Below are 25,770 nucleotides of genomic sequence, written 5' to 3'. Positions count from 1 at the left end.
TATAAGCCTGCGAGCCACATGCAGGGGAGCGGGAATGGGCAGCACCCAGCGTACAATCTCCCCTCCTGCTTTGCCAAGCCCCCCACACCACAGTGGGATTCACTCCCTAAAGAGATAAAGTTCCCACTGGGTTCTCCTCCCCCTTCAGAGTTTCCACTGGCGTGAGTGCAGGCATTTGCTTTAGTTTATGACCGTTAACAGAGACTGTGTGGGATGTGCTGGGTCAGCATGTCCTGTAACTCCTCCGGCTGGCAGAACCAGCGTCGGAGGCTGCTGCCATCCCCAGGAGGACCCCCTCAGCCACAGAGGGGTTATGGTTGGCTTTGGTTGTGGCAAATTCCTCTACCAACAGGTTTCTCACCTCAGAGGTCTCCTTTGTGGGTTTATATCATCATGAGATAGAACTGACTCAGGCTAAATCTGACCCCATATTTATATCCAAACAGCACATAAACCAGCAGTAAAACTGCAGACAAACATAAATAACACATGCTTGCACATCCTCTGCTGTGTTGTGATCCCAGCGATGCTGAAACTGGTGTCTGAGCACTTCGAACCCTGGTTTTAGAGAATCTGAAATGCATCTATTAAATTGCAGCCTTTGCTGAACCTGTCAAGAAGGGTTTCTGCCCCAAATGGAAACTGTCCAAAAAATTATGCATGGCCATTTTAAAGTTATGCAAGGTCAGATAATACAAACAAAACAAAACAAAACAAAATCTGGGTGCTTGAATGGCCGCGGGACAAAACTGTGAGCTAGGAGAGACCTTTCCCTTCAGTCATGCCCACTTAGCCACGTGAAATCAGGGCAGCAGTGAGTTGCATGGGGCTGAGGTGGGAGACATCCTCCCCATGAAACACAGAAGTTTACATTCCAGTTTTCTAAGTGTTTTCAATCCTGACTTCACTTTAGGTTAATAGGTGGGGTTTCAAAAAAATGCTTCATTGAACCTGGTGGGTATGTGAAGCGGTCCTTGCTTTCCTCCTACAGCAAGAGCAAGCTCCAGGGAAAAGGCAGGGGGACAGTTGGGGTTTCAAAGCCACGGCTGACTGGGATTCAGCACTTGCATTAGTCCATGCTGCTGCCTGCACTAGCATACAGGTGTCCCAGTATCAAAGGCTCATCTCTTTTTTTTCCCCAAACACTAGTCACAGTAACTGCGTTGAGGACAAAGTGAAATATTAAGCGTCCTCTTATTCATAGGTGCTTTTTCGGAGTTTGGTGCACTGATGAATGATGGGATTGGCTGGGAAAGGGTCATGATTCCTAGCTTTGCTGCATCTGTTTTCTGGGATACTTCAAATTGATGAGTCTCTAGAGCTGTCAGCAGCTCCTCCTTCCTTGGAGCCCCCTTTCCCCCACCCCAGTCCCCAAACTGGCCCTCTGACAAACAGTTCCTGGTTTTCAGTGATTTTCCCCATCGTTAGCTGAATTCTAGGCTTAGTTAATCTCTGCTCACTAAATTCATAAAAACTTTGTTGTCTTGTTATGAGCTGCACTTTTTGTGATCTGTATTTTAAATTCCCAACAAGCAAGCTGGAAAGGAAATATTAAGGTTTATGAGCTGTGACTGTGAAATCAAATCAACCATGAGTGACTTATATTTTATCAATGAAACTTGATAAATGCAAGGCATAATTTTTCATTTAATTTTTTTCATTTATGTGAGTTCTGAAAAGGTTTTGCAGAAAGTCTAAAAACCCCCAACTCTCTATCTAAAAACATATCTCCAGAGCAAATTCTCTCAAAATACAGAAAACAGTAAAATAATTTAGAACCTGTGGGTTTAAATTCCACTGAGCATGACAACCATTTTGCAAGCTGAAGGCATTCAGGAGTCAGTGGAAACTGAAAACACTGGGATGTTGAAAATTAAAGCTCCAAGCCTGAGTACAAACTGCCTCCCTGTGTATGTATTGCAGCACAAACAATAGGTTGTGTTGGGAAAACATCGCTTCCCCTCTGTCCAGGGAAGCCTGGAAGTGGATGCAAGGCATGAGAAGAGTCAAGTCTGAGCCATAGCTCTGCCATTGCCCCTCTGCCTTTCATGGAAGGCAGGTCCCTACCCAGGATTTACAATACATCAGTTTATTCTGGCATAATTTGATGGACAACTTTTCAGGAAGGCTGCCAGCAACCTCCTCTCCCCTTTCCCCTGCTTCATGTTGGCCATGGCCTTGTACTGGTTTGTCCATCATGTGGTGAAATGAGTGAGGGAGCCAAATCCCTGGGAAAATCACCATTTATTCTTATATTTCCTATTTATTTGTCTGGTTTATCTTTTCTGGGTGTTGTTTTGTTGTGGGGTTTTTTGTTTGTTTGTTTGTTTGTGTTTTTTTGGGGGGTGGGGTGTGTTGTGTTTTTTTTGGTTGGTTGGTTGTTTTTTTTTGTTTGTTTGTTTGTTTGTTTTTGTTTTTGTTTTTGTTTTCCCAGAGGATTAGGTCCACCATCCAGCCTACTGCACAACCATGACAATACTGCAGGAGGGACACAGGAGGAATCAACTGCTGGTGAGGACCGGATATTGCACAGGGCAGCTAGAGCATCCTCTGGCCCAGCGAGTGCCAGATCACAGCTTTAGTCCATTTGGTGACCTGCTGCCTAAGGTTATTTTATATATATTTATCAGTGTGTCTGCAACTGCAGATTCTCTGCTGAACTGTCCCTAATTTACACCAAACAACGTGAACACAGCATGTCTGCAGAATGCTTCTGCCTGACTGTTGTTTTGACTTGCTTTGCACAGCTGTGAATACAAGGTAGAAAGCAGTGGAAAATCAGGAACAGAATAGCTGAGGGTGTTATAAACAATGTCTATGAGGTTAATTTAAATTTAGCTTACGTTTCTCAAGAGCCATTAATGATACATGGCTTTGCATTCTTAGAAACAGAGGGGTGGGGGAGAGGAGTATCCAAGTAAATTGACACTTTTATCCAAGTAAATTGACACTGTTATCAAAGCAACAAAAGAAATCCCTGGAGGCCCTTCCAGTTTAGAAGCTGTTGGAACCAGGTTTCCCAAATAATGTTAATTGTATTCTTCCCTGTTAGCATGTTAAAGCATGTATGCAAAGATGTAAGATAAAAACACAAGGTTGCATGTATGTGATGTGCTGCTTATTCTTCTTGCTCTTCTTCCTCTTCCTTCACCACTCAGGGTACTCATATCTGCCTGCTGCTCTGATGTTACTCCTTTCAAAGAAATAATTGCAGACAACAGACTTCACTCTTTGGTTTATTGGCAGTTTAAGGCACTCAAGCACTGCAAGGATTAAGTCTTATATCTTGAGGGACACCTTTCTGTTTCATGTTCTTGGGAAAGCTAGTGGTTATTAGAGATGTATGGGCAGGTGTGTGGCTGGCTTAAATATGAAAGATTTTTCTGAATGACTCAGTGTTTATTTTATTTTTATATGTTTTGACTTTCATTTAACTTACCCTCAAATCCTTTTTCTGCCAGATACTCTAAGAAAGGTGCATGTTTCTCTAAATGTCACTTTAATACAATGTCTCCTCCCCATGCTCCACTCCTCAGACAGAGCGCTGCCTATCACCGTAAAACATAATGGACAAATGCTTCTTATTATACCATAGTTTAAAATGTATTTTCCAATGACACAAGTATATAACATTTTCCAAACAAATAGTCTAATTTCATATACGTAGGCAGCATTTTAATAGGATGCTGTAATCAAAAATTACCATACAATTCTTAAGGACCAGTATCACAGACATATTATTAATCTCCTAATGAAAAATGTGAACTGCTCCATCTGCACTGTAGAAATCCTTTCCTTTCCTTTCCTTTCCTTTCCTTTCCTTTCCTTTCCTTTCCTTTCCTTTCCTTTCCTTTCCTTTCCTTTCCTTTCCTTTCCTTTCCTTTCCTTTCCTTTCCTTTCCTTTCCTTTCCTTTCCTTTCCTTTCCTTTCCTTTCCTTTCCTTTCCTTTCCTTTCCCCTTTCCCCTTTCCCCTTTCCCCTTTCCCCTTTCCCCTTTCCCCTTTCCCCTTTCCCCTTTCCCCTTTCCCCTTTCCCCTTTCCCCTTTCCCCTTTCCCCTTTCCCCTTTCCCCTTTCCCCTTTCCCCTTTCCCCTTTCCCCTTTCCCCTTTCCCCTTTCCCCTTTCCCCTTTCCCCTTTCCTTTCTTTTTTTTTTTTTTACTAAATGCAAGTAGCAGATTGTTTTGACCTGTTGGAAACAATTAAATCAAAATCCATGGGGCTTTCTACAGCTGTATTTAACAGAGAAGGACAGACTCCTTCCTGCTGGTTAGATTGGTTGCTGCAATGCACAGCTATTTTTATTTTTGTGTGAAAGTGAGGTTTTGAAACCTTAAAAATAAATGATGGACTTGGAAGAGGAAAAAATACTTGGTTATAAGTCAGAATGAATGCAGTGCCCTGTATTTACTTTGTGGTATGTTCTACACTTCTGTTTTGATTCAGGAACTTACCCAGATAGATTAATCTATGCTGAGTGAGAGAAGCAACTCATGCTACCTGTTTCAACAGTGAATTTGCATTAAATAAGATGGGTAAGAGGAAAGCTGAATACTCCATTTACACATTAAAAGCTGATCATTAATCCTATATTTTAACTCTACAACTGTCAGGAGCTATTATTTCCCAGAGAGCCTGACAGTTCAAGGGATAAACCGGAGTGGGTCCCATTATAAAGGTCTATGAATAGACATCAGAATAGTTTGTGCATCAAACTCCAAAGTCTATTAAATGTAACACTTTAAGAATCAATCTGTAGCTAAATTAAAGTGAAGGGATGTGAGTCCTAGGACAGATTTTAATAAAACAGAAAATGTAACATATAGAGAGGCATTTTAAATACAGTTAGACAGATATAAAGATTTAAAAAATATGTATTATTAAGCATAAAAAAACCCACATTGATTTTATTCTTAGTGCTTGGAAAACTGTGCCACTGTTCACCACAGCAAAGAGAACAAACAAGAAGTGCTGAAATGCTGCTTTCAGAATTATGTTTTCAAGCGACTCTAGAGCAGATCAATAAGAGAGCTGATAGCTTATGAGCCTCTGAGACAAATCAACAAACGCAATGCAAGAAAAGGGGACCAAAGACCTGTCTTTGTACAAAAAAAATTAGTTTCTAACAGGACATCCTGCTGAGTTTTATCTGAGTTCATTAGGCTTGAAGACTGAGATCTGCTAATTCCATGTGAAAAGTTCCAGACATTTGCAAAACCAAATCAAATGTGATGCTGTACTTAAGCTTGTTAAGAAGTTGAAGTTAACACTAAAACTTGCTTAAATGGGCAATCAGGAAACAAAGCTGCACAAGCAGTACCATACTCACACTTTCAGCAAGCCGAAAGAAATCATGTAAGCTCTGTGCAGTTCTTGTGAGGCTTTTAAGCACCACACCACACTAGACTGGCCCTCCAAAAAAACAAATGTTGGGAAAAGAACATGATTCTCCAGTATGTTACTTCTGTTTTCCCCCAGGGGGTCTCAAATGAAGTCAGGGAATCAGGCCCAACATATATAATTACAAGGGCAGGAGTGCAGAAAGACTGACAACCTCACTGTACCAGAAACAGTTTTGTTATCTCTCACTTATTTCTACAATTTCTTTCTCTTACATAGTTTATATCCTGAAATCCTCAAAACAAGATGTGCCTTAAAAATTATATATCTTCCTCTGTGCTCTGAAAGTTAATAGTTGTTTATTATTCAAAGTAGGCTACTGAAATAAGATCTCATAAAAATGAAATCGCGGTTCATTTCCATAGCTGAAAATGGAGCCTCTCGCTTACTGCAGCTGGAAGAGGTGAAGACAAAGAGAATTTTATTGTAGACAGTTCCCCCTGGTTGTTCTGTTTAGAGCTATCTGAGACATGAATGGAAACTCCAGAAAGCCCCCCACTTCGTATTTCACTGGTTATCATAGATTTTAATATTGTAGGGGGGGATAGCTGAAAACTCTATACTGTGGGTTGACCATAATGTCAAGTAAATCATTGCCTCTGATAACTTCAGATTAGCTATTTCTGCCTTTTCTATACTGTCAAATGCAATTAACTATTAACCACTGCATGGTCCACCAATATTTAATTGTTTTGAAGTAGAGGCAAGCTGTCTAGTGGCATGTGCATGTGTGAATGTAGAAACACACATTAATTGAACTAGGTTATTTACTCTGTTCTTAAGTTGTGTAGACAAAATAATACAGAAAGTGCCTGTTCACTCAGCCCCTTACATATGTGCTTTACGGTATCATCTTTGGTCGCACAGCCACATACTAATTTTATTGCAAAGCGTCATTTAAGTTTCAGGAATTAGCAGCAATTGGGTATTTTGTTACCTTCAAAGCAGTTTGTTATCCCATGCCTTATTTACAGTATGCTATTCAAACGCTTCTCTTAAAAAAGAATAATTAAATTCCTCGTGATATTTTCTGTGGTGACCAGTTCTGCAATATTCGAACACTTTATGAACATGAATTAATTCACCTCCCTCTTAGCAGTTGCTGTTGGAACTCATCCCACCCTTACTGCTCTGAGTTCTTAGTATAGTGAAATTTTGGCTTTGCCCCTGTAATCTATCCTAGAATAATATATTCGAGCATGGAATAGTGAGGACACTAGTCTGTAACTGAGGACGTGGCATATGTGGTTCAGTCAGCGCTACCAGCTGTGAGAAACCTGAGCATCCTCAGTTAGAGCAGAATCTTCCTAGAATTTAGCGACTCCAATTGAAGAGGTAGTGATGGAGCATGTGCAAACTGTGATTTTTCACAGACTTATAACACAGCCAAATGCATAACGAGAATAGCAAAAGGCAAAGCCCTAGCACAGGGAGCCTCTTCAGATTTTTCAGACTCTGCCTTCAAATTGTGGAGGTGCTAGAACAATTCTCAGAGAAGATCCAGAATGTTTCAAGATGGGCAAAACAACCTGGTTTCTGTTAACCTCGCTCTCAGAAACAGATAAATTTCAGTCTGAATCGGACACTGTGTGTGCAAATGACAGCAGAAATGGCTAAAGTGATAAAATTTAGCTGTCTCTGAGACAGGTTTATGAAGGTAAAGTGTCAGGCAATTTTGCCTTTTCATACTGTGCATATACACAAATGTAATAATCTCATTACACGTAATGCCATGCACGTGATACAAACGTGTATGTGGTATATGTGCCACGTGGGTGCAAATGTGCTTGTGCGAGTATACGTGAAGATCAAACCTTTTGTCCTGTTGAAGATTATCACCTATAGATAGTCGCTGTGTGTAATTCTGGATCAGTTATGCAAGCACCCAAGCCTACTGCTCGTGAGCCACTCGGCAACAAGGCTACCCCTGACTGCAGTAGGAACAGGACAGTCAGAATTATAATCTTATTAAAGGAGAATAGATTCAGAAATCATGTCCTACTTTTGTTAAATCCTGTACTGGTAGGTTACATGGGTTGCTTATGGTTTGAAATGCTAGTGGTGTGTCTGGCTTGCAAAAATAATTTGATTCATTTGAGAAAAATCTAAATATTACCTTTAACAGAACTGTCTTCCTTAGGCTCATAAATCCAGGTATAGGGAAAAAAAAAAAAAAAGCTAGCGTTTATCACCTGTGAAGAAGTTCTTGTTGTCTTTTATTGCAGAGAGCCAAGTGTAATCGCCAAAAGAGGAAATGATCCAGTTCAGCAGCAGCCTCAGCAGGAAAACTGACTGCCAGGTGCATGAAGTGTAAGGATATCTGTGCTAGCTATGTACCCACCAAGGGTTTGATTTGCATTAAAACAGTGCTATGTTAGAGGGAAAAGAATGAAAGAGAGGAGAGGTAGGCACCTACCCTACCACCCTGTCTCTGCCTGCTGAAAAGGTTTGGGTTGCACGGCAGAAACACAAATACAGTGTGAAGCTAAATAATTAAAGCCTGGCATTATGGGCCAAAGTAATTTCTTGTTATCGGGTGAGTATTTTTTTTGTGCGTAACAGACAAAGCTTATTTTTAAAGATTTTAAATGCATTCCTAAGAAGAAACATAATCTCTTCTAGCATTTGCAAAACTTATATTACCCTAGGAAAAAAAAAAAAATACCTGACACCACTGAGCACATGGACTTATCTGCAACCTAATACTGTTATTGTAAGGGTTTGTATAGCTCACTTCCTGCCTTTTGGGCTTACACAACAGGATATTTAAATTACAAAGACAATGAAGAAATGAGGCAAAATGCTCATGATATTAAAAATATTCCAGTTACTTTACTGCTCTAATTCCCCATGAAGTGACTAGCCGAATTAATGAGTAAACACAAGGTCACTCCTAGAGTTGCGCTGGCTAAACAAACTGCAGGCAAATTAAAGACAGCCAGCAGGCAGGTTCAGGGTTTATCAGCTGTCCCACTATGCTGTGAAAATGTATAACTTACTATTATAATGGCAGCCACTACCCCTTACTACTGTTAACAGTCTGTCACTGTTTCCATTGTTAACTTGGTCTTTGGGGTTTAATATCTCACCTGTATCAAATTGCATCTGGTTGAAACTTGGCACACAGGTGTGTCTGGATGGTACTTTTTTTTTTTTTTTTTTTTTAACAACAAAATTAAACTGCATCAATTGTGGCTAAGGAATATTTTTTTTTCTTTCTTTTAGGCACTGTTTATTCACTACCCAAATCTGAACACAAACAAAAGTTTAACTTTTCACTGAAAAAGCCTCTAAGTATAATTCAATTGGTCCATTGAATCTTTTGGTTTCTATTCAGTTTGCACTGACGGTGCTATTTTTATCCTAGAGGTCTTTATCTGAGTGGGCACTTCTTAGCTTACGCTTTCCTGATCTACCACCTTGGACTACCGAGAGAAATTGAATTAACCCATACTGGGTTGACATTAGACCCTATTTCTTTCTCTGGCTTGTCTTTGGGACAGACTGTCTGTTCCATTCAAAGTATATTTATTCTCTTTTAGCTGTGTGACCGCCTCTCTCTGATTGCAGAGCCAACTTGAGGAAGGTGCAAAAACGCTTTGGCAGAGATTGCTGTATGGATATAACCCTCGCTACACGCTGTGTTAGGTAAAAATGCCAAAACACAATTCCAAGCGCGGGTACCACGCCTGACTTGCACCACGGTTTGCTCCAGTGGGGTCAGAAAAGGTCTCGGAGTATTTTATTCTGGCAGTAGTGAGCGCAGGTCCCTAAAAGTACTGACCCACTTTGCAGCTACAAGAAATGAGGCTCGGAGAGAAAAACTGGCTTACAAAGTGAGTGGGGTGTCCCCCACAGACCTGGTGTATAGGGCTGCCGTGGGGGTTGGGTTCCAGCACAGGACAGGTCTTACCAACCCTTGGTAAAGACCGAGTACCTACTCGTGAACAGCTTGTGCGAAATTCAGCTTAGATTAACAGTTGGAGTTCTAAACCCGTTTTGCATTACCCCTAGTATGTGGATGAATGTAACTCATTCATGGGTTTATGGGCCCAAAGGTCATGGAGTGGAGGGCTCCGCAACAGCTTTGATGGTTACATTCTTCCATTCATATCTCTGATTAAGTTTAAGTGTAAAACTCACGGAATTTCCCATTAACTATACATCTGAAGAAGCTGCTGAATGCACTTATGTGAGTCCAGATAAGCAGAAGCTTTAGGTTATACAAACTAGTCACACATCCCCTTGCTTTTGATAAAGCAGAAGAAGGACAGCGGGATAGTATGTGTGCTAAAAAAACGCTATTAGATGAAGTAATGCCTTTTTTGGACATCTTCCACTTTGCATTTGGAAGGCAGAAGGATCTAGAAAACCACATTTTTTTGAAATATGGTGGGAAATGATTAAATAAGAATGTTGCTGTCAGTCTCTTGCGTGCAAATCTTACACAGTCTGGAAATTACCAGTGAACTTTGGAGAGAATTTTACCCTTAATATGGACTAAACACATTTGGTAGTCAAGGAGAAAACACTTGGCTACCAACCAAGCAAATACTTCCTTTTAAAAATGTTCTGGTGAGCAAGTGAAAAAATGAGGTCATTCATGCAAATATCCCATTCACCGGCACTTTTTTTATAACCAGATTATGGCTACTACGTCTGCCCTACAGCAGAGCAGTGTGGACTCTGGGTAGAAAACTCCCGAAAGTAAAGCTAATGCAGTTCTATATTCACTCCTTGCAGAAGCACTTGCGACCGCGGTAAGGACTGTGCTGAGGTACTGCTGTCACTGCCCTGCCACACTGCCTCCTCCGAGAGGCGGAGGTGGGAGCGGAGCAGCCTTCAGGAGCAGATGCTGAGCTGGGCGGTGGGCAGGGGACTGCGAACCCAGCCGGCTTTGCGCCGGGTCCCGCGGCGGAGCAACTGCCCCGCGCCTGGCTGAGATCGCCTGCCCGCCCGCCCGGGCTCTTACAGCCCTTACAGGGGTTCCCGGTCGGCTGCTCACACCAGCTTCCAGTCGCTGACCTCGCACGGACTGGCCACGGGGACCACCGTAACCGTGGCTGGGCTCGCAAGGCAGGAGAGCGCTGCCAGAGGGCTCTGGGCCGCCCTCCACAGTCCCTTGACCCCTTCTTCCCACTTCGACCTTACGCCGTCTCTCCTATGGGCTACAGAAGTACAGATGCATGTGTTAGGCCAGCACGGCCCAGTGGAGCCCTCAGGGAGTTAAGCACCACATGGTGGGCCCAACTCTCTTTAATTCTGTAAAACAAACAAAGAAAGAAACAAACAAACAGAAACTTCAGCTTTGGTGACGGATGCAAGCACACCAAATGGACTTGCCAGTGCACGCTCGTATGCATCGTTCTTCTCAGGAGAGATGAAACGTTGGCTTGGATAGTACCAACAGCATCATTCTGCGAGCATTTTTGGCAGCATTGTTACCGCACTTATTTTGCAATGTATTATTTTTATTACACCAAGTCCCACCAGAATAAATAGGATCCTGGACTCCTTAGATGATAGAGGGATTTGGCATGAAACGATCCACTGTCTTATGGAAAAATATGGAGGATATTATACGGCAACATACTTCGTAGCAATAAAAGTATGACTAGCGGTACATCTTGTATTACAAGAACATTGTCGTACTAGTGATGTGAAGAGCAGATCTACCACATTTGACTTTATTAAGCGTATCCCTTTTATTATATAAAGCCCCTAGGAGGGAACAGGATGCTTGCACCATTGATATTAATGGGATCCTTTGCAATAAAAACAGTACTTGGGAATCTTTTGCACAGCAAAAGGAATCTAAGGGTTGCTGGCATATGTGATAACTGCTTTATTGAGTGAGTACATCTCTGCTTTTGTCAGAGAAGCAAATCAAAATGTAAATAGAAGGAAAAAAAACAGATGAGGTATTGCTCTACAAGAACATTCAAAATTAAGAAATATCTCCCAAATAGCCTGTTCGTCTCTTTAGGAAGAGAGTTAAGTGTTTTCGAATAAAAGTGCTGCTTATTCCTGAACAAGGCACTCACACAGGGAGCTGCTTTAGTTTGGTTATTCTGCAGACAATTCTGATAGCAAAAGCTATTCCAGCCGGCTTCCTCGGAGAGGAGGGGGGGGAGGAGGTCTTCACTACATTAGGAGCCTTTTGTTGGCCTGATATGGCTATATTCCCTGCCACACTGGTGTTCAGCAGGGTTTCCGGGATAAAATAGAAATCCAAACACCCCTTTCTGTCTACTTGAAAGTTGGTTCTGATTTGAACAGAATTTGTGTACTTACCAGACAATTGAATAGTGTAGTTTAACACTCAGCCTTTTCTGTGCTCCTTTTAAAACACAGGGGGGGGAAAGCAAAGGGGATTATACTGTAGGAAACAGAGAAGCAAAAGTGCACATTCAAAGTACACTGCATATGACTAAAATATCTTCAAATCCTCACCACAGAAGTTTCTCAAAACCTCGCCGTCTCTAAGTAAGGCCTTTGTTGACATGAGTGCCTCACTTGTTACTGAATGCTCCAGGTTTATTAGCTTTGGAGTCTAACAGAGGAAAAAGGCAAATGCCTCGCAAAGTCTGTAGTGGGCCGACTTCCCTAACTCACTTCTGCCTTTCAAACCCAATGGAAGCAACAAACTAGAAGCCTTCTGCATTTTTTTGTTAAAAGTTAGGATAATTTTATGCCAATAATTTTAGGCTAATGATCCTGGGCATTTGTTTCGGCCTCTCTCTCTCAGTAGAACAAATTCGCTCGGTTGATTTGTGGATGCAAATGTGGAAGAAGGAATCATGAATTTTGTGTGATTTATGGGGAAATTCGAAAAGTAGCCAAATTGGCATAAAATTGGACAGGGAAGAAAAATGGTCTATCACCAATGAAAGAAATAGCGGGAAGTTTTCGGAAGAGCTCCCGTTCTCAAAATAATTTTCCCCAGAATTGTGCATCTTTATTATGACCTATACTGTTGCAAACTACTGCATCTTCAAACGTAATCATTGTACTTTTACTCATTTTTAATCTATGTCCGTTCAGAAATACAGGCTGGAACATGCTGTTTTAGGAATAGCAGACACACAGCAACCCACCCCGATCTAGTAGTTCATGATTTGGCTTTAAGAGGTGGGCAGCAGTATGCTAAAAATAGGCTAATGTCACACATTTCTGATTTGAATGAGATCCAGAAGGTGGCAAAAAGTTTTGGGAGCTTCTGAATCCCGAGGTTTTGTCTGGCTCGCTGAAAGGTTATAAGGCACTGGCAAACTTTTTCTCCAGCCTGTGAAGAGATCTGCGCGCAAGGACCTCAGTATACATTGCAGCATCTCTGCAGTGAGGTAATAAAATCCGAGAATTAGACTTGAAAGCATCTCTATTTCTTATTTGCAAGTCCTTATGTGGTTTCAACAAAATAAATACCTGATGCAGGTTATGTTTTTCTGTTTCTTCTGCTGCTTATCATTGCAGATCCACATTCTAGTGCTTACAGTGTATTATGTTACAGCCAACCAACTAACTTCCTCTTAAACATGTTACTTCTACTCTGTTGCTTGTGATATTGATGGCTATTTTGACCTTTGCAGTTCTCTAATTACTGAAGACTTAAAATAGTACACATCAGGTAAAATACTCTCTTTTTGAAGTTCCTTCTTCCTCGCATGCCTGAGCTGAAAGACCATATAAACCAAGATTATTCAAACACTTAGACCACTGCACAGAATGTCAAGGGAAATTTTGTTAGCGAGAACAAGTGACTGTTTTGTTCCACTTTTACTTTTGAGGTATTTTTCACTCAGCAGAAGATAGTAAGTACATCGATGTATTTGGCACACTGGTACAGAAGTCATTTAAAGCCTTCCCCTTACCAAACTCTAGAAATTAACATTTGTGAAACTATTTTTTCTGTATTCCTTTGTTTCAAGTTTGTGAACCACCACCAAATAACACGTTGTTTCAGACCTAGCAACCAGTTTCCCCAGTTTTATCAAGTGGCGCATTCACTGTATCATCAGAGGTCATTTTTAGCTATTGTACCTCTTTGTCTGGTCCAGTTAGGAAAGCACACAAGCACTCCAGTACTATCAGTTATGCTTGGAGGAACATAAGAAGGGCGAGGGGGAGGGGAGGCGACACAAACTCAGAAATAGCCCATTTCTTTGCTTCGAAAGAGCGCAGCCTGCTAACAGCCAGGTCCAGCCTGCCAGAAAATCGGTGTACTGCGCTATTAGGATCGGTAGACAGCATGAAAAAACCCAGGACACAGAAATATGCCCTCCCAAAGATCTCTTAAAAAACAAAAAACAAAAACCAAACAACAAAAAACCCACTAAAAGTGGCATCCTTATTGAATTTGTCTTCCTCAAAATTAATTCTACGTTGTGGCCTAGTTCTTTTTTATTTCTGAACCTATTATGGGCCACATCTGTGGAAGTCTGTATCAGCTATTCTGAAACCAGCTGCTGCTGAGATTCTTTCAGTTAAGCTGAAATTAAGAACAGGTTTGTGGGCTCCCTACCTGCTGTGAAGCCGTGATGTAGTTTATAAAATTACATATGGGTGAGAAAATCTGACTGCCAGGGCTGGAAAAGTTGGTACTATATGCAGCATTTAGCATGAACCTAAAATAACCATGTACACTGAGCCTGTACTTTCTTTGCAATATTAACTTTTTCTGCTCCCTTCCTCAGTGTCATTGTAAAAGCGATGTTGAATAACTCAATGTAAAAAAATGTGGGTTTGAGAGGATCAAAGCACAAAAATCGAAATCAGGCTATATCCTAGCAACTGTGTTGACAGTAGGGGCAAATATGAAAGACATTAGAGTTAAAAATGTTGATTCCTCGAGAAAGGTCTCCGGATCATTTCTGCCATAAGGAAAAGCTCATTACATGCTATAAATGAGATGATGGAGACAAACATCGGTCATCTTTTATCATTAAAGCAATTCCAATAATAGCAAGGGGACAACTTGTATGAGTAGAAGGTAGAGAGAATATGACCACATCCTGACACCCCATACAATTTGTCATCAGATATGCCCAAGTCGCTTATTGTGGTTACATGTTAATAGATTCTTCAGATCCTGAAATATGTGCAGCTCTCCAAATGGAAAATTATTTTCAAATCCATTTGCTAGATTTATGCCTGACTAAATTAATGGGGTACAAGAGCTTGACCTCAATCCATGCAGACCAAGAGTACCCCGGCGTGCAAAACTTTGCTGGGTTGTGGTGCATTTTCATAGTACAAAATTTGGAAGCAGCCTTGACACCGCACATCTACTGAGGCACGATTCAAGAAGGGAAAGATTTTTGTGGTGCACGTGAGAAGTCGATGTATTTTATTCACGAGTATATGCTTGTTATTGATCAACACCGTTTTGTTTCAGAGTGAAATTTGTGCCACCCACATAAACTCTGAAAGCACACCAGTGTTAGAATGGCCCATTTTAATTGGAGTCAGAAATGTTCATTTCTTGTTAAAAAGCATCACTGGGAATGTTTCTGTGCAGCGATCTGCAGACATACAGGGGCATTAAAGCTGCTTGCGCCTTCCAGTTTGTAACTTCTGCACATGCCCTTTGTATTCCCAGATATACCGAGAAAAAGTCTGGTTCAGAACGTAAAGACTAATACAAGATTATTTGTTGTCAGACTTTGCGTGCTCTTTTTTTCTGACCCAAGCACACTCTGAAAGCAAAATCTCTGGTTTAGATTAAAGTAGATATATATTGTTTTATTGGTAGAACTGGGGAACTAACTATAAAGCTGAGGGCTGTGTTTAGAAAGGGTCGCTGAGAGACAGATATGACAGGAGACCTCAAGGAAAATGCTAGTCTGAGTTTTGAGATGGGGAGACAAATTCCTTAAAAAAACTGAGAGCCTTAAACCATCCTGGATTAGCATTATTTAGATACATTCTCTACATTTCAGCTAGATTTGCAACAACGAAAAATATTCATGGGCACAAAACCTGAGCAACTGAGCAAGCATACAGCAAAAGCTAAAGCAACTGAATCCTCTAGATTACATTTCACTGAATATATCTGTGTATGTGACATGTATACACACACACACGCTCACGCACACACATACACACACACATATAAAATGTAATCCAAACTTGGCTTGTTTGCCTGCCTTGAAGTATTTATATATGCTTTCAGCTTTGCTTTTAGAGAGATGGCCTTTTTTCCTCACTATTCTGCGACGGTGTTTCTTGGGAACCTTTTCTTATCTAAACTTCCACCAATCATTCCTAAGGCTAAGTTATGCAGACAAGTCATCGCACAGATTTTCATCAAAATGCCATTTTCCTTAACTTGAGAAAGCCTGGTCCCAAATGCTGAACAAATAATTTATTAGACCATAGCAAAAGTAAATAAATGTTTTCCTGCTCCAAGTATTTCATTAGCCAGAATTATTATACATGCGAGTCTATAAATAGCAAAACACGTACCGAGCCATTAATATCGCTGACATTCTCATACAAAATACAGTAATTTAAAGAATTTGAAACGGGAGGACATGTCCTGGAAGATTTCTGGCAAAGATAAAATGGGTAAAGAGTGCCTGTAAACAGATTAATCAGCCATGGTAATGGTACGTTCCTAATGATTTGAAAATTATCTTCTCTACCTGAAATTTCTAATGACATTGACAATATTATGCAAATACATTTTGCATCTCTTTTAAGTCTATAAATTCCTATACAGTTCTGGTTTTGTTTTTAAAGCCCAGAAGTGCTGGACTCAGCAGATGAAATGTGAGAAAATCTCCTATTTAAAATTACATGGACAGAGGAACTCTGCTAGTGACTTTCCGTGAAAATAATATACCGCTTGATTGTTTTTAAAGTCTCTGCATCTTCTGAATTTTTAATTGCCTTTCCATTAAAGTGGAATACCCCTCACTTACTAAGCTTGAGATGGGTTCTCCAGTCCTTTCACCCCCCGCAGCCTCAGTATCCTATTTTTTTTATGGGAACAAGGAGGGCAAGACTGGGCCCTGTGGAAGCAAATATGGAAAATATCGTTTTAAGCATTACTCTATCGAGCCACAGAGCAAGCACTGTTGTATATTCTCATGCTTTACTGCCCAAGGAAGAGAATCTATATAGACTACGAGAGAAAAAGAGTAGGTCGTAAAAATCACATTTTTAGGTAGAGGAGTTGGGAAGTCTCCTGCACCTTTCATTGCTCTGACTTGTCAATTTTCGCCATATGGAAATTATTAGCTTAATACTGTAGTTCTAAATACTGCCCAGGAATGCTGATTTATAATGGATTTCTTACTCTTTGTGTAAAGAAATGCTAAACTCCTATATAAACTGTGATTAGAGAACCTACACTCTTGTGTTACAGGCGTGTGCCTGGGGTGAATTCTTCAAGCTCAGAGAGGTGACATCCGTTCCCGTCCACTTGCAGGTAAATCCCGCATCCGTGAGCTCAGAGCTCCCACAAAACGCTGCAGGTCTGGGGTAACTGGGAACACAATTTGGCCTGCGATTGAAAAAGCGTGCAGGAAAGATGCTGATACCTAAGGAACAAAATCCAGACATTCCAGATACATTATTTACTAGGGAAGCATTTAAAAACACTACCTTAATGTAATGAAGCTGCCTTTGAAGGACGGGCAAAGCACATTTTTTAAAGGGGGTCCTCTCTATATAGTTTGACCGGCTGCTACGCACGTCCGATAGTATTTCATTTTTTCTTTTCTGTGAATTAGAATTAAATTTGATTTGTCCCAAATACATCCCACTCAGGCATTCATGCTGAAAGCAGCAACAATTGTCAATGACCTTTAACACGCCTGCTATTCAAATTAGTGCAGATCATTAATCACACATAGCTTACATTTTATGATTCGTGTATCCTTCATTACCAACTGTCCCCCTCGCTCGCTGCCCCCCACCCCTGCCCCTTTTCTTTATTCCGAGGGTTCTGGTAAGAAGCACTGGGAAGGGCAGGATTCTAAAGCCTCCCGCCCCCCCGCCCCGATGTTGTTTCCTCCTCCCTGCCAGGGGTGCCGGAGCCGTTCGTGTCCCAAGTGCAGGAGGGAGCTGGAGGGAGGCGGCGGCGGGGCCGGGGCGGGCGTGGGGGGGGGGGTGGGATTTGGGGGGGAGGTTGGGGGGGGGGGGGGGGGGGGCAGCCCCGGTGGGGTGCCCGGAACCGGGGTGCCCCGCGCGCGGGGAAGGGGGGGGGGGGGGGGGGGGGGGCTCTGCCGGCCCCTGGCCTCGAGATTACACCGACCCTCCGTCAAAAGTCCTCCGTGTCAATTCTACGTCATCGCACATTACGAGACAAAGAAAGAAAGAAAGAGAGAGGGGGAAAAAAAAAAAAAAAAAAAAAAAGCCTCCACACCCTTGATGTCTAGTACCAAGCTTTAGCAGATTAAATTAGGTTTCCCAGCCATAGACTAAACATACTCCCCTCGCCTATGGCACACATATTTGGCGTGATTAAAGTGAGCTTCGCAAACACGCAGGAAAACAAGAATTGAACTTTTCAGACATAGGAGTGGTGGTGCTTTTTTTGTTGCTTTTTTTTTTTTTTTTTTTTAAAAAAAAAAAGCCATATGGCAGATTGATTTGTTCGGAGGTCTTTCAACTTCCCCAGCGTGGCTGTTGAACAGTATTCCTCTTTGATCTTGATTGAGGACTTTAATGTTGTTGTTTCTGCGCATTTCAATAGATCCATAAATATTTTACCAGTGGAATTCGCTCCCCCCCACCACCCCCCAAAAGTTTGTAATAGAAATGCATCTGGGGCAACTCCAGCCCGCACCTTTCGCGGCGGAGGTACGTGGGAACCGACCGGGGCGGCGGGTGACAACGGCCGCTCCGCTCCCGCACCCGGCGGCTCCCCCCCAGGCTCCCGCAGCGCCCGGCCGGCGGCGGGGGACCCCGGGGGAGGGGTGGGGGGGGACACACGGGACGGGGAACGACGACGCGAACCCCCCCGCGCCCCAACTTTCCGCCGCGGAGACAATAGTGGCCGGCGTGTGCGTTCCGCACCGGCCAGACCATTGCGGCCGCCGGGGGACGCGCGGCGGCGGCGGCGGCGGGGCGGGCGGGGCGCGGCGGGCGCGGGCGCGGCGCGCGGGCGCGGCGGGCGGGGGCGGCGCGCGGGCGCGGGGCGCGGCGGGGGCCGGCGGGCCGCCCCCCCCCCCCCCTCACACCCCACACCCCCCCCCCCCTAAACCTCCGCCCGCCCCCCCCCCCCCCCCCCCCCTCCCGCCTCCCTCCTCCCTCCCCTCCCGCGCCAGTGGAGCCGCTCGGCGGATCATGTGCAGCTGGCGGCCGCTCGCATGCGGCGCGTGGTTTCACCTTCAGGGCGGCGGGCGGCTCGGCGCGCCCTTCCCCAGGCGCTGCCGCCGGCCGCGGAGGAGGTGAGGGGCGACGGGGGGTGCGTGTGCGTGGGGGGGGGGGGGGGGGGGAGTGAGGGGAGTGAGGGGCTGGCCCGGCTCGGCTCGGGGGGGGTCGGAGGTCCTCGGGCTGCGCCCCTGGGATAAAAAAAAAAAAAAAAACAAAAAAAAAAAACCAAACAACAAAACAACACAACAAACCCAAACCCCACAACTTCGCGGTCCCCCCCCCTCCCCTCACCGCACTCCTCCCCCCGGGAACTGTCCCCCTCCCTCCCCCGTCATCGGAGCGGCTCCAAAATGGTAACTTTGCGCCGTTCCGCGAGGAGGAGGAGAAGGTCGGTTTTACTGCAGTGGTGGTGCTGGGGGGGTGGTGTGGGGGGGGGGGTGTTTGCGGGCTGTGGGAGCCTTTTGGCTTTGTACGCTCCATCAGGGGCGGGGGGGGGACACACACACACGGACCGCGATATTAATCCATTAAGAAACAAAGAACAAATTGCCTCACTTTAAAGTGAAATGCTTCGGCTAATGAAGGTGGGTGATGGGTCTTCGAGCCCTGAGTAGCCACTTAAATTATTAAGCGGTCCCGTCCCCCCCCCCCCCGCCTGATATTATTGATTCAGCGTGTGCGTGAAATGCCCGATGTGTGCTCGTGTGCGTGTCCCCGCACCTTTTTTTTTTTTTGCCACTCTCCGTTGCGAGCCGATAGCTGCGTGATCCCCGTTACAGAAGTACACAGTTTATCAAAGGAAGTTGGGGGTGGGCGGGCGGGCAGAGAAAACAATTATTCACATATAGACAGCGAGAAGGGCGAGAAGGACAATGTCTCCGTAGCGATTATTTCCAGAAGAGGAAAATAGCCCATTTAATGCGGGTGGGGTGGGGAGGGAGGCAGGGAGTTTAATGTATATGTTTTAAAAAAAGGGGGGGGGGGGGAACCGAGGGAAGGGGGGGAAGGAGAGAGAGGAAAGAATAGAAATAATGCAGTTCCAGACATTTTGTGCTATAAAAGCTTTCCTCCTCCTCGTCCCTCCCTCCCTCCCCCCGCGACTATCTTCGGTGATAATTAGCATAGCGCCTAGTCGCGATCCTAATGCGAATTAAGTACTTGGGCAAGTTGAGGAAAGTTTGGATGGGTGAACTTTGCTATGAGGGAACAAGCTGGGGTGTTAAAATAGGCAGTACGTGTCGGGTGGCGTGTGGAGCATGACAGCCGGCCGTTGTTTTTTCCCCTTCAAACCAGCTAACCTCTGCAATTAACTGCTGGAGACAAACCCTGTGTTTTAAGCCGAAAAGTGTCGGTTTGGAGTCAGCACCGTTTATTAGCAGCGTTAATAAGCTCCCGGCAGCAGACGGGGATCTTCTGGGGAATGCACATTGTGTGTGCCCACAGCTTATCCTTTACGTTACCCCTATAGATACGGAGGCGCTCGGGCACTGGACATGCAAATATAATTTTACTCGGACTGCTTTCTAAACATTAATTCTGGTCTTTATTTAATCCAGATGCAGGGTTCCCCTCCCCCCCCCCCCCCCCCCCCATTTGCTGCCTTATTGTTGGTTTACATTTTCTGAAAAGGCGACTGGTGTAACCTGTGGAATTTGAAATGCAAATAAAAGCCTGTGGGAGTTGAGGCAGAACAAATCAGCATTTATAAAGCGAAAAAGATTTAATGTCTTTGAAACCATTGCGAGTTTTTTTTTTGTTTTTTTTTTTTTTTTTAATAACTGAATCGTGACGTCAAGTCGTTCGGGAAATATTTTTTTGTTATTATTATTTTTTTTTTTTAATGTCTGAAACCCGGGTATGCGAAGTGCTTACAGGAAAAACAGATTACAAGATTAACATCTGTTAACATGATCGTTTATCTCCAGCCAAAAATAGGTCAGTCCTTTCTTAAGGAAACACGATTGCCGGGCGCATGATTAAATAATGAAATTAGGCTGATGAGTTCATAAATTAGACGCCGTGCCGACGTGCGTTAGGATTCGACCTGTGACAAAAATATGTAATTCGGGGAGTCTGCCGGAGAGCGCTGCGAGGTCAAAGTCCCTTTTTGGGGAGAGGCGCAACTCTCTCGCCGCCTCCGCCGCCTCCTCCTCAGCCCCCCCCCCATCCCCCATCGCCAGGCGCTCCCCGCTGGCACCCAGGCCCCCGGCACCGTCTCCCCGGCCGGGGGACCCGGACTCTTTCGTTGCCAGCGGAGAAGTTTTCTGGGCGAAGGGGGGGGGGTGGGGGGGGATTCGGGGACGGCCGCGGCAAGGAGCCCCCGCCCGGCCGCGGGCCCCGCCCTGCCGGGGCGGCCCCAGCCCGCGGGCCCGCCCCCCGCCGCCGCCCGGCCCCGCCCCGCCCCGCCCCGCCCGGCCCCGCGGGGTCGGGGCACGGCGGGGAGGTGGGACGGGAGCCGCCGGGCCGGGCCGGGCCGCTGCCATCCCCCTGCCCTTTGGGAGGTGGATTCACCGATTTCTGGAGGGAAATCGCCGCCCTGTCCGAACTGTGGGCTGGCCGCTCTGCTCTGCTCTGGGCTGGCTCCTCGGCCGTCGGGGAGAGGTCCCAGAAGCCGGCCCGGCAAAGGGCCGCTGCGCTTTGGCCCCGTGCCACCGGCTTTATTTCATGCTTGCTGCACAAAATGAGTTAACAGCCCAAGGGTTTTTCATTAACTCGACTTGGCAACCGTGGATTTGGTTGGCTTCCCCCTTCCACCCCCCCCAAAAAAGAGAAAAAGCATAATTTTAAGCAGAAGCTGAATGGCATAACATGAGTTGATTTGGGGGGGAGTCTCTTTCTCAAGATCTTCTGTCAGATTTCCTTTGTGCCCCCCTCCCCGTGCATGGTGTGTGGGTGGGTTGATAGCTAAGAGTTTTATTTTGCGGGGTGTGGGTGTCTTGATTTTTGACCGCTGCTTTCCCACGGTTCATTATGGCCCTGTGTGTCCTGGAGGGGACCAAGCAGAAGGATGCTGACCCTGAGGGAGAGCAGTGACCTGCAGCTGCTTCCCCTTTCTCTCCCCCTCAGCCCCACGGGGGGTGTGTAGATGGGGCCGGGGGGGTGTGTGTGTGTGTTCGTACCTACATGCTGGGGAGGGCACGATGCTGCATGCAGGGCAGGTCCTCGTGGGACAGGGGGAAGTTGTTGCAAGCAGGACAGGGGTGTATGTGGTGTACATGCGTGGAGGGCCAGGGATGGGGTATGTTTTGTCGCTGCACGTGAGCCAGATATGTGTGCCTGAAGGTCCTGCCGGCTACGGGGGCGGGGGGGGATGGCTACGTGTGTACATGCCTGGATGGGGTTCGCGTGGGTGCAGGTGTGTGTGGACGGGCGTGCAGGGGTAGGGGGGTGCCACGCTGAGGCAGGTGCGTGTGTGTACTCACATATGTGTGTGTGTGGCACTGGGGCTGCGCGCCACGGACGGGTGCGGGTGGTAGTGGGTGCTGGGGGCAGTGGCACTCCTGCTCCTCCTGGAAAGCACCCTGCTTTTGCCACCCAGGCTGGCTGCTGCTAGTTGTCCAAAAATAACTGTATTGCAAGAGGTGTTGGGTATTCTGGGGGGAGAGCAGCACTGCGGAGTGGTGGTGGTGATGGGAGCAAAGGTTTCATTGAGGTGTGGAGCACTGTGAGAGTTTTGCTCCTGTAGTTTTGTTTGAGGCAGCTGGCTGGGACGAGTTGTCTCTCCCCAAGCACTGCTGCTTTGTTTTCTGCCAGCGTGTCCTTCAGCTCTGTCACAGCAAACCCACGACTGGCCTGGTCCAGTGCTGCTCTGCGCCCTGTCTTGTCTCACCAGGCGGTGAGGAGGGGTGGGCTGTGGTGGTTTTTGGAGCTTTCCCCCTGGTAAAACTGGAAGCTGAAGTTGTGTAGGAGTACCTGTGGTGTAGTTAGTATTATGGTGCTGTTATTCCAGGAGACATCTTTAGTTTCACGAGAGTAGCTGCCATAGCCATCTTGAATGAGCTCTGCACAATAAAGTGATTTATGTGGAGCTTTGTGTTACTGGCATGGCATGCACCTTTACTAGCTTCTGGTGTAAAACATTCTTTAGATATCTCTAAAAATTCTTGCCTGGGATTTGTTTTCAATCCTTTAGTTCCTATAAAACTGAGTGATGTTGAAGTGCCATCTAGTTAGTGATAAGTACTATGTGGTCTGTGTGAACAATAGGGCATTATAACCCCCCTCTAGACTGCTAGTTTAATATGCAAAGATAATGCTTACAAAAGAAAAAAAGATAAAAATTAAACATCATTGAGAATAATATTGTCTTAAGGAATGATCCAAAACACATTTAAAGAGAGGAGTGGTATTTGTTAGCACAGCTCCTATCTAAGCTCAGCATGACCTTCTAAATTGCTGTACGTGACTTAAACAGTATGCATCAGGAGCTGCACACAGTCCCTCCATGAATGTGGATGACTACTCTGTGCATCATAGAAAAAGAAAACAGTTTACATCACTAAGGTGAATGCTGCCTATCCTTACTTACAAGTGACCTCAGTAACATGTAGCAGGCTGGAATGGAGCAACAGCAGTGACATTCAACTTTGGTGGATTAAAATTTTCTTGTGACAGCAACTAATGTCTTTGCTTCAAGAATTAGGTTCATAGTATGTTTTTATAGTTGGTCATAGTATCGTGCTGTCAGCAAGACTTAATAATAGCAATTATCAGTACTGAAGCACTCATTGAAAGGGCAAAAACAATTTGTGCCATCGTTCTGAATCTCTGTCTCTGCCTGTAAGTGCAGCCATCCTTCATTTTAGCAAAGGTAGATGTTTATGTCTTAATACTTTACAGATCTGCTTTGGAAGCAGGGATTTTGGTTTCAGTTGACTGGAAAATGAGTAGCTTTTAAAACGTGCCTTGCTGTGGGCGCTTGTGTAGCTGGTGCTGGTACCAGAGTAGACAGCCTGGAAGAGTATCATTGGATGAATGATGTAGTCACCAACTCTTGCAAACTTTGGGGAGTCTATTTATTCGGATTTTTTTTTTAAGGTCTTTATATGCAGGTGACTTCAACAGAGTTACCTGTAGTTATCTGCAGTCTTAATTGTTGAGTTTTATGCTGAGGTTTCATTTAATAGAGAGCATCTATATGTAGTATGATCCAAAACCTGTCAACTTGGAAAGATCTCGCTTCTGTGAAGACTTAAATTCATGCCAAGTACGATCAGGACTTCTCTGGGATTACATACAGTATGTAAAATGAGCCAGTGCATGAGCTTTTGTGAGACCAGTGAGGAAGTTTATATACGTGCACTCAAACTGGAAAGCTGGTTTTGGCTATATTGTTTCTTAAAGTCATCAAAATAGAAAGCTGACGTACAAAGTGATGGCATTTTGCAGGAATCAACTTGTCCGAGCTTGCAAATTTTGCAGGCAAAATGTGCCTGTTGAAGTTTTTGAGACACAAGTATGAATTTGTAGATACATACCTTTTAAACCTGAATGGGCATTAGATTCCTGTGCAGAAAGGGGAAGTGGACTACTGCTGTTTCTCATAGCTGTGTGATGTTCCTCGGTTCCATAAGAGTGTATGCAGCCATCCTATAAATAGACTTGTTGCTTGTGAGCCCCGTGCTATCCCCTGCAAAGTGCACTTGCCACTCCCATTGACTACTGGGATGTGCATGAAGGTGTCTCTGGGTGGAATTACGGTTTCTGCATGTGAGTCTGAAATCCTTAGCAGTATCGACAGTTAATCAACTAAAACTTACTACAGTGATTTTTTTTTTTTTTTTTTCTGTAGCCATAAACTTAATCCAGACAATTAATCACTGTGTAGCAAAAAGAGAAAAAAAAAAAAAAGTCACATTTATTTGATTAGATATCTGCAATACAAATATTTGAACCTTGGAGCAACATTGCTTTTTCCAAGCAGACATTTTATATGCTGCAAATGTTTATACACTTCAGTGCAAGGATAAATCTGTCCTGACTCAGTCACTGACAGCAAAATGCTGTTTTTCAGTTACCCACTGTAACTGCACAGCATCTCCCTGGGCATCATCAGTACAGTACTTGGGAGTTAGAAAGACTTAACAAATAGCAGTATTTCTTGATTGTCACTTCTATGTTAAAAGTAAATGAGGCTTCCTTTCCTTTTCCAGCAGGAGCGATTCTAGTAAATATTATGTTAGTGAGCCTGCATTAAAACATGCTAGTGGATTATGGTCCAGGTAGTTAACATTGCCATGGCTTTCATTAGGATGATGACTTCATTGCGAATGTTTACTTTCATTACCTGTTAGTCAGCAAATGTTCAGTCTCTAGATCTGCTGAACCTGCTTCGCTATTTGAAGCCAATGAGCTCTGTTTTTTTGATGCAATGATTACTCAACATCGGTTATTCATTTTTTGATGTTGTTTACATCTTGGTTATCTGTAGAGGCCCATCAGTTTTGTTACACACTTCACGTTAGCAGTTTCTTCTTGCGTTCCTGAAACTCTATTACAGCAGCAGCGCTTATGCAAACGGACTCAGGGCATTAAGCATATGTTCTGAGATTAAATTAGTGTGCGGATGGACAATACTTGCATCTCTTAAGTTGCTGCCAAACTATTTATTGCCTAATAAGTTCTAGCAGGTATTTTATAGTGCTAGCACTGGGCTGCTGTAAGATAATTCGTTTGTTTACCGCTCCCGAGTTGTGAGCTAACATTGCAAATAGTGCCTGTTGCAGGGACATTGGGACAGTGTCTGTTTACATGGTGACAGTCACATGTTAATAAAGACACTGGTCTAAACTGTTTTAAGTCTTAGGTTGTGAAGGAACAGAGGGTTTTTACTCTGGATTCAAAACAGCTTACGTTCTGATGACTACTTAAAATCAATTTTTGCCAGCTTTTCATTAAAGTGATTGCTTATGGAAAAGAATTTAATTTGTATCAGCAGGATATTGCATAGCTTAGCGCTTGTTCAACGAAATCCACATTTCATTACGGGCTGTTACAGAAGCCAAAGGCCAGGCGATGCTGTTGTACAGTTGTCATAAACCCACAGTAACTT

General features: G+C 44.3%; 1 protein-coding gene across 3 annotated transcripts in view; it reads left to right on the top strand.

Annotated features, from left to right (window-relative positions):
* Positions 1 to 18,648: 18,648 nt before the first annotated feature.
* Positions 18,649 to 25,770, top strand: part of ZNF516 (zinc finger protein 516) — a 104,445-nt gene continuing 97,323 nt past the window's right edge. For 2 of the 3 annotated variants that reach the window (XM_042797945.1, XM_042797947.1), the window contains exon 1: positions 18,649 to 18,793. The gene's annotated coding sequence lies outside the window, so the exon portion shown is untranslated. Of the gene's footprint in view, positions 18,794 to 18,882; positions 19,108 to 25,770 lie in introns of those variants that run through there. The other variant, XM_042797946.1, reaches the window with a different exon arrangement.

The sequence above is a fragment of the Tyto alba genome, unplaced genomic scaffold (assembly GCF_018691265.1).
Source record: "Tyto alba isolate M040663 unplaced genomic scaffold, T.alba_DEE_v4.0 Super-Scaffold_27, whole genome shotgun sequence".
NCBI lineage: Eukaryota > Metazoa > Chordata > Aves > Strigiformes > Tytonidae > Tyto > Tyto alba.
Note: the sequence above shows the minus strand (reverse complement) of the source record. Positions and strands in the feature narration are given on the sequence as shown.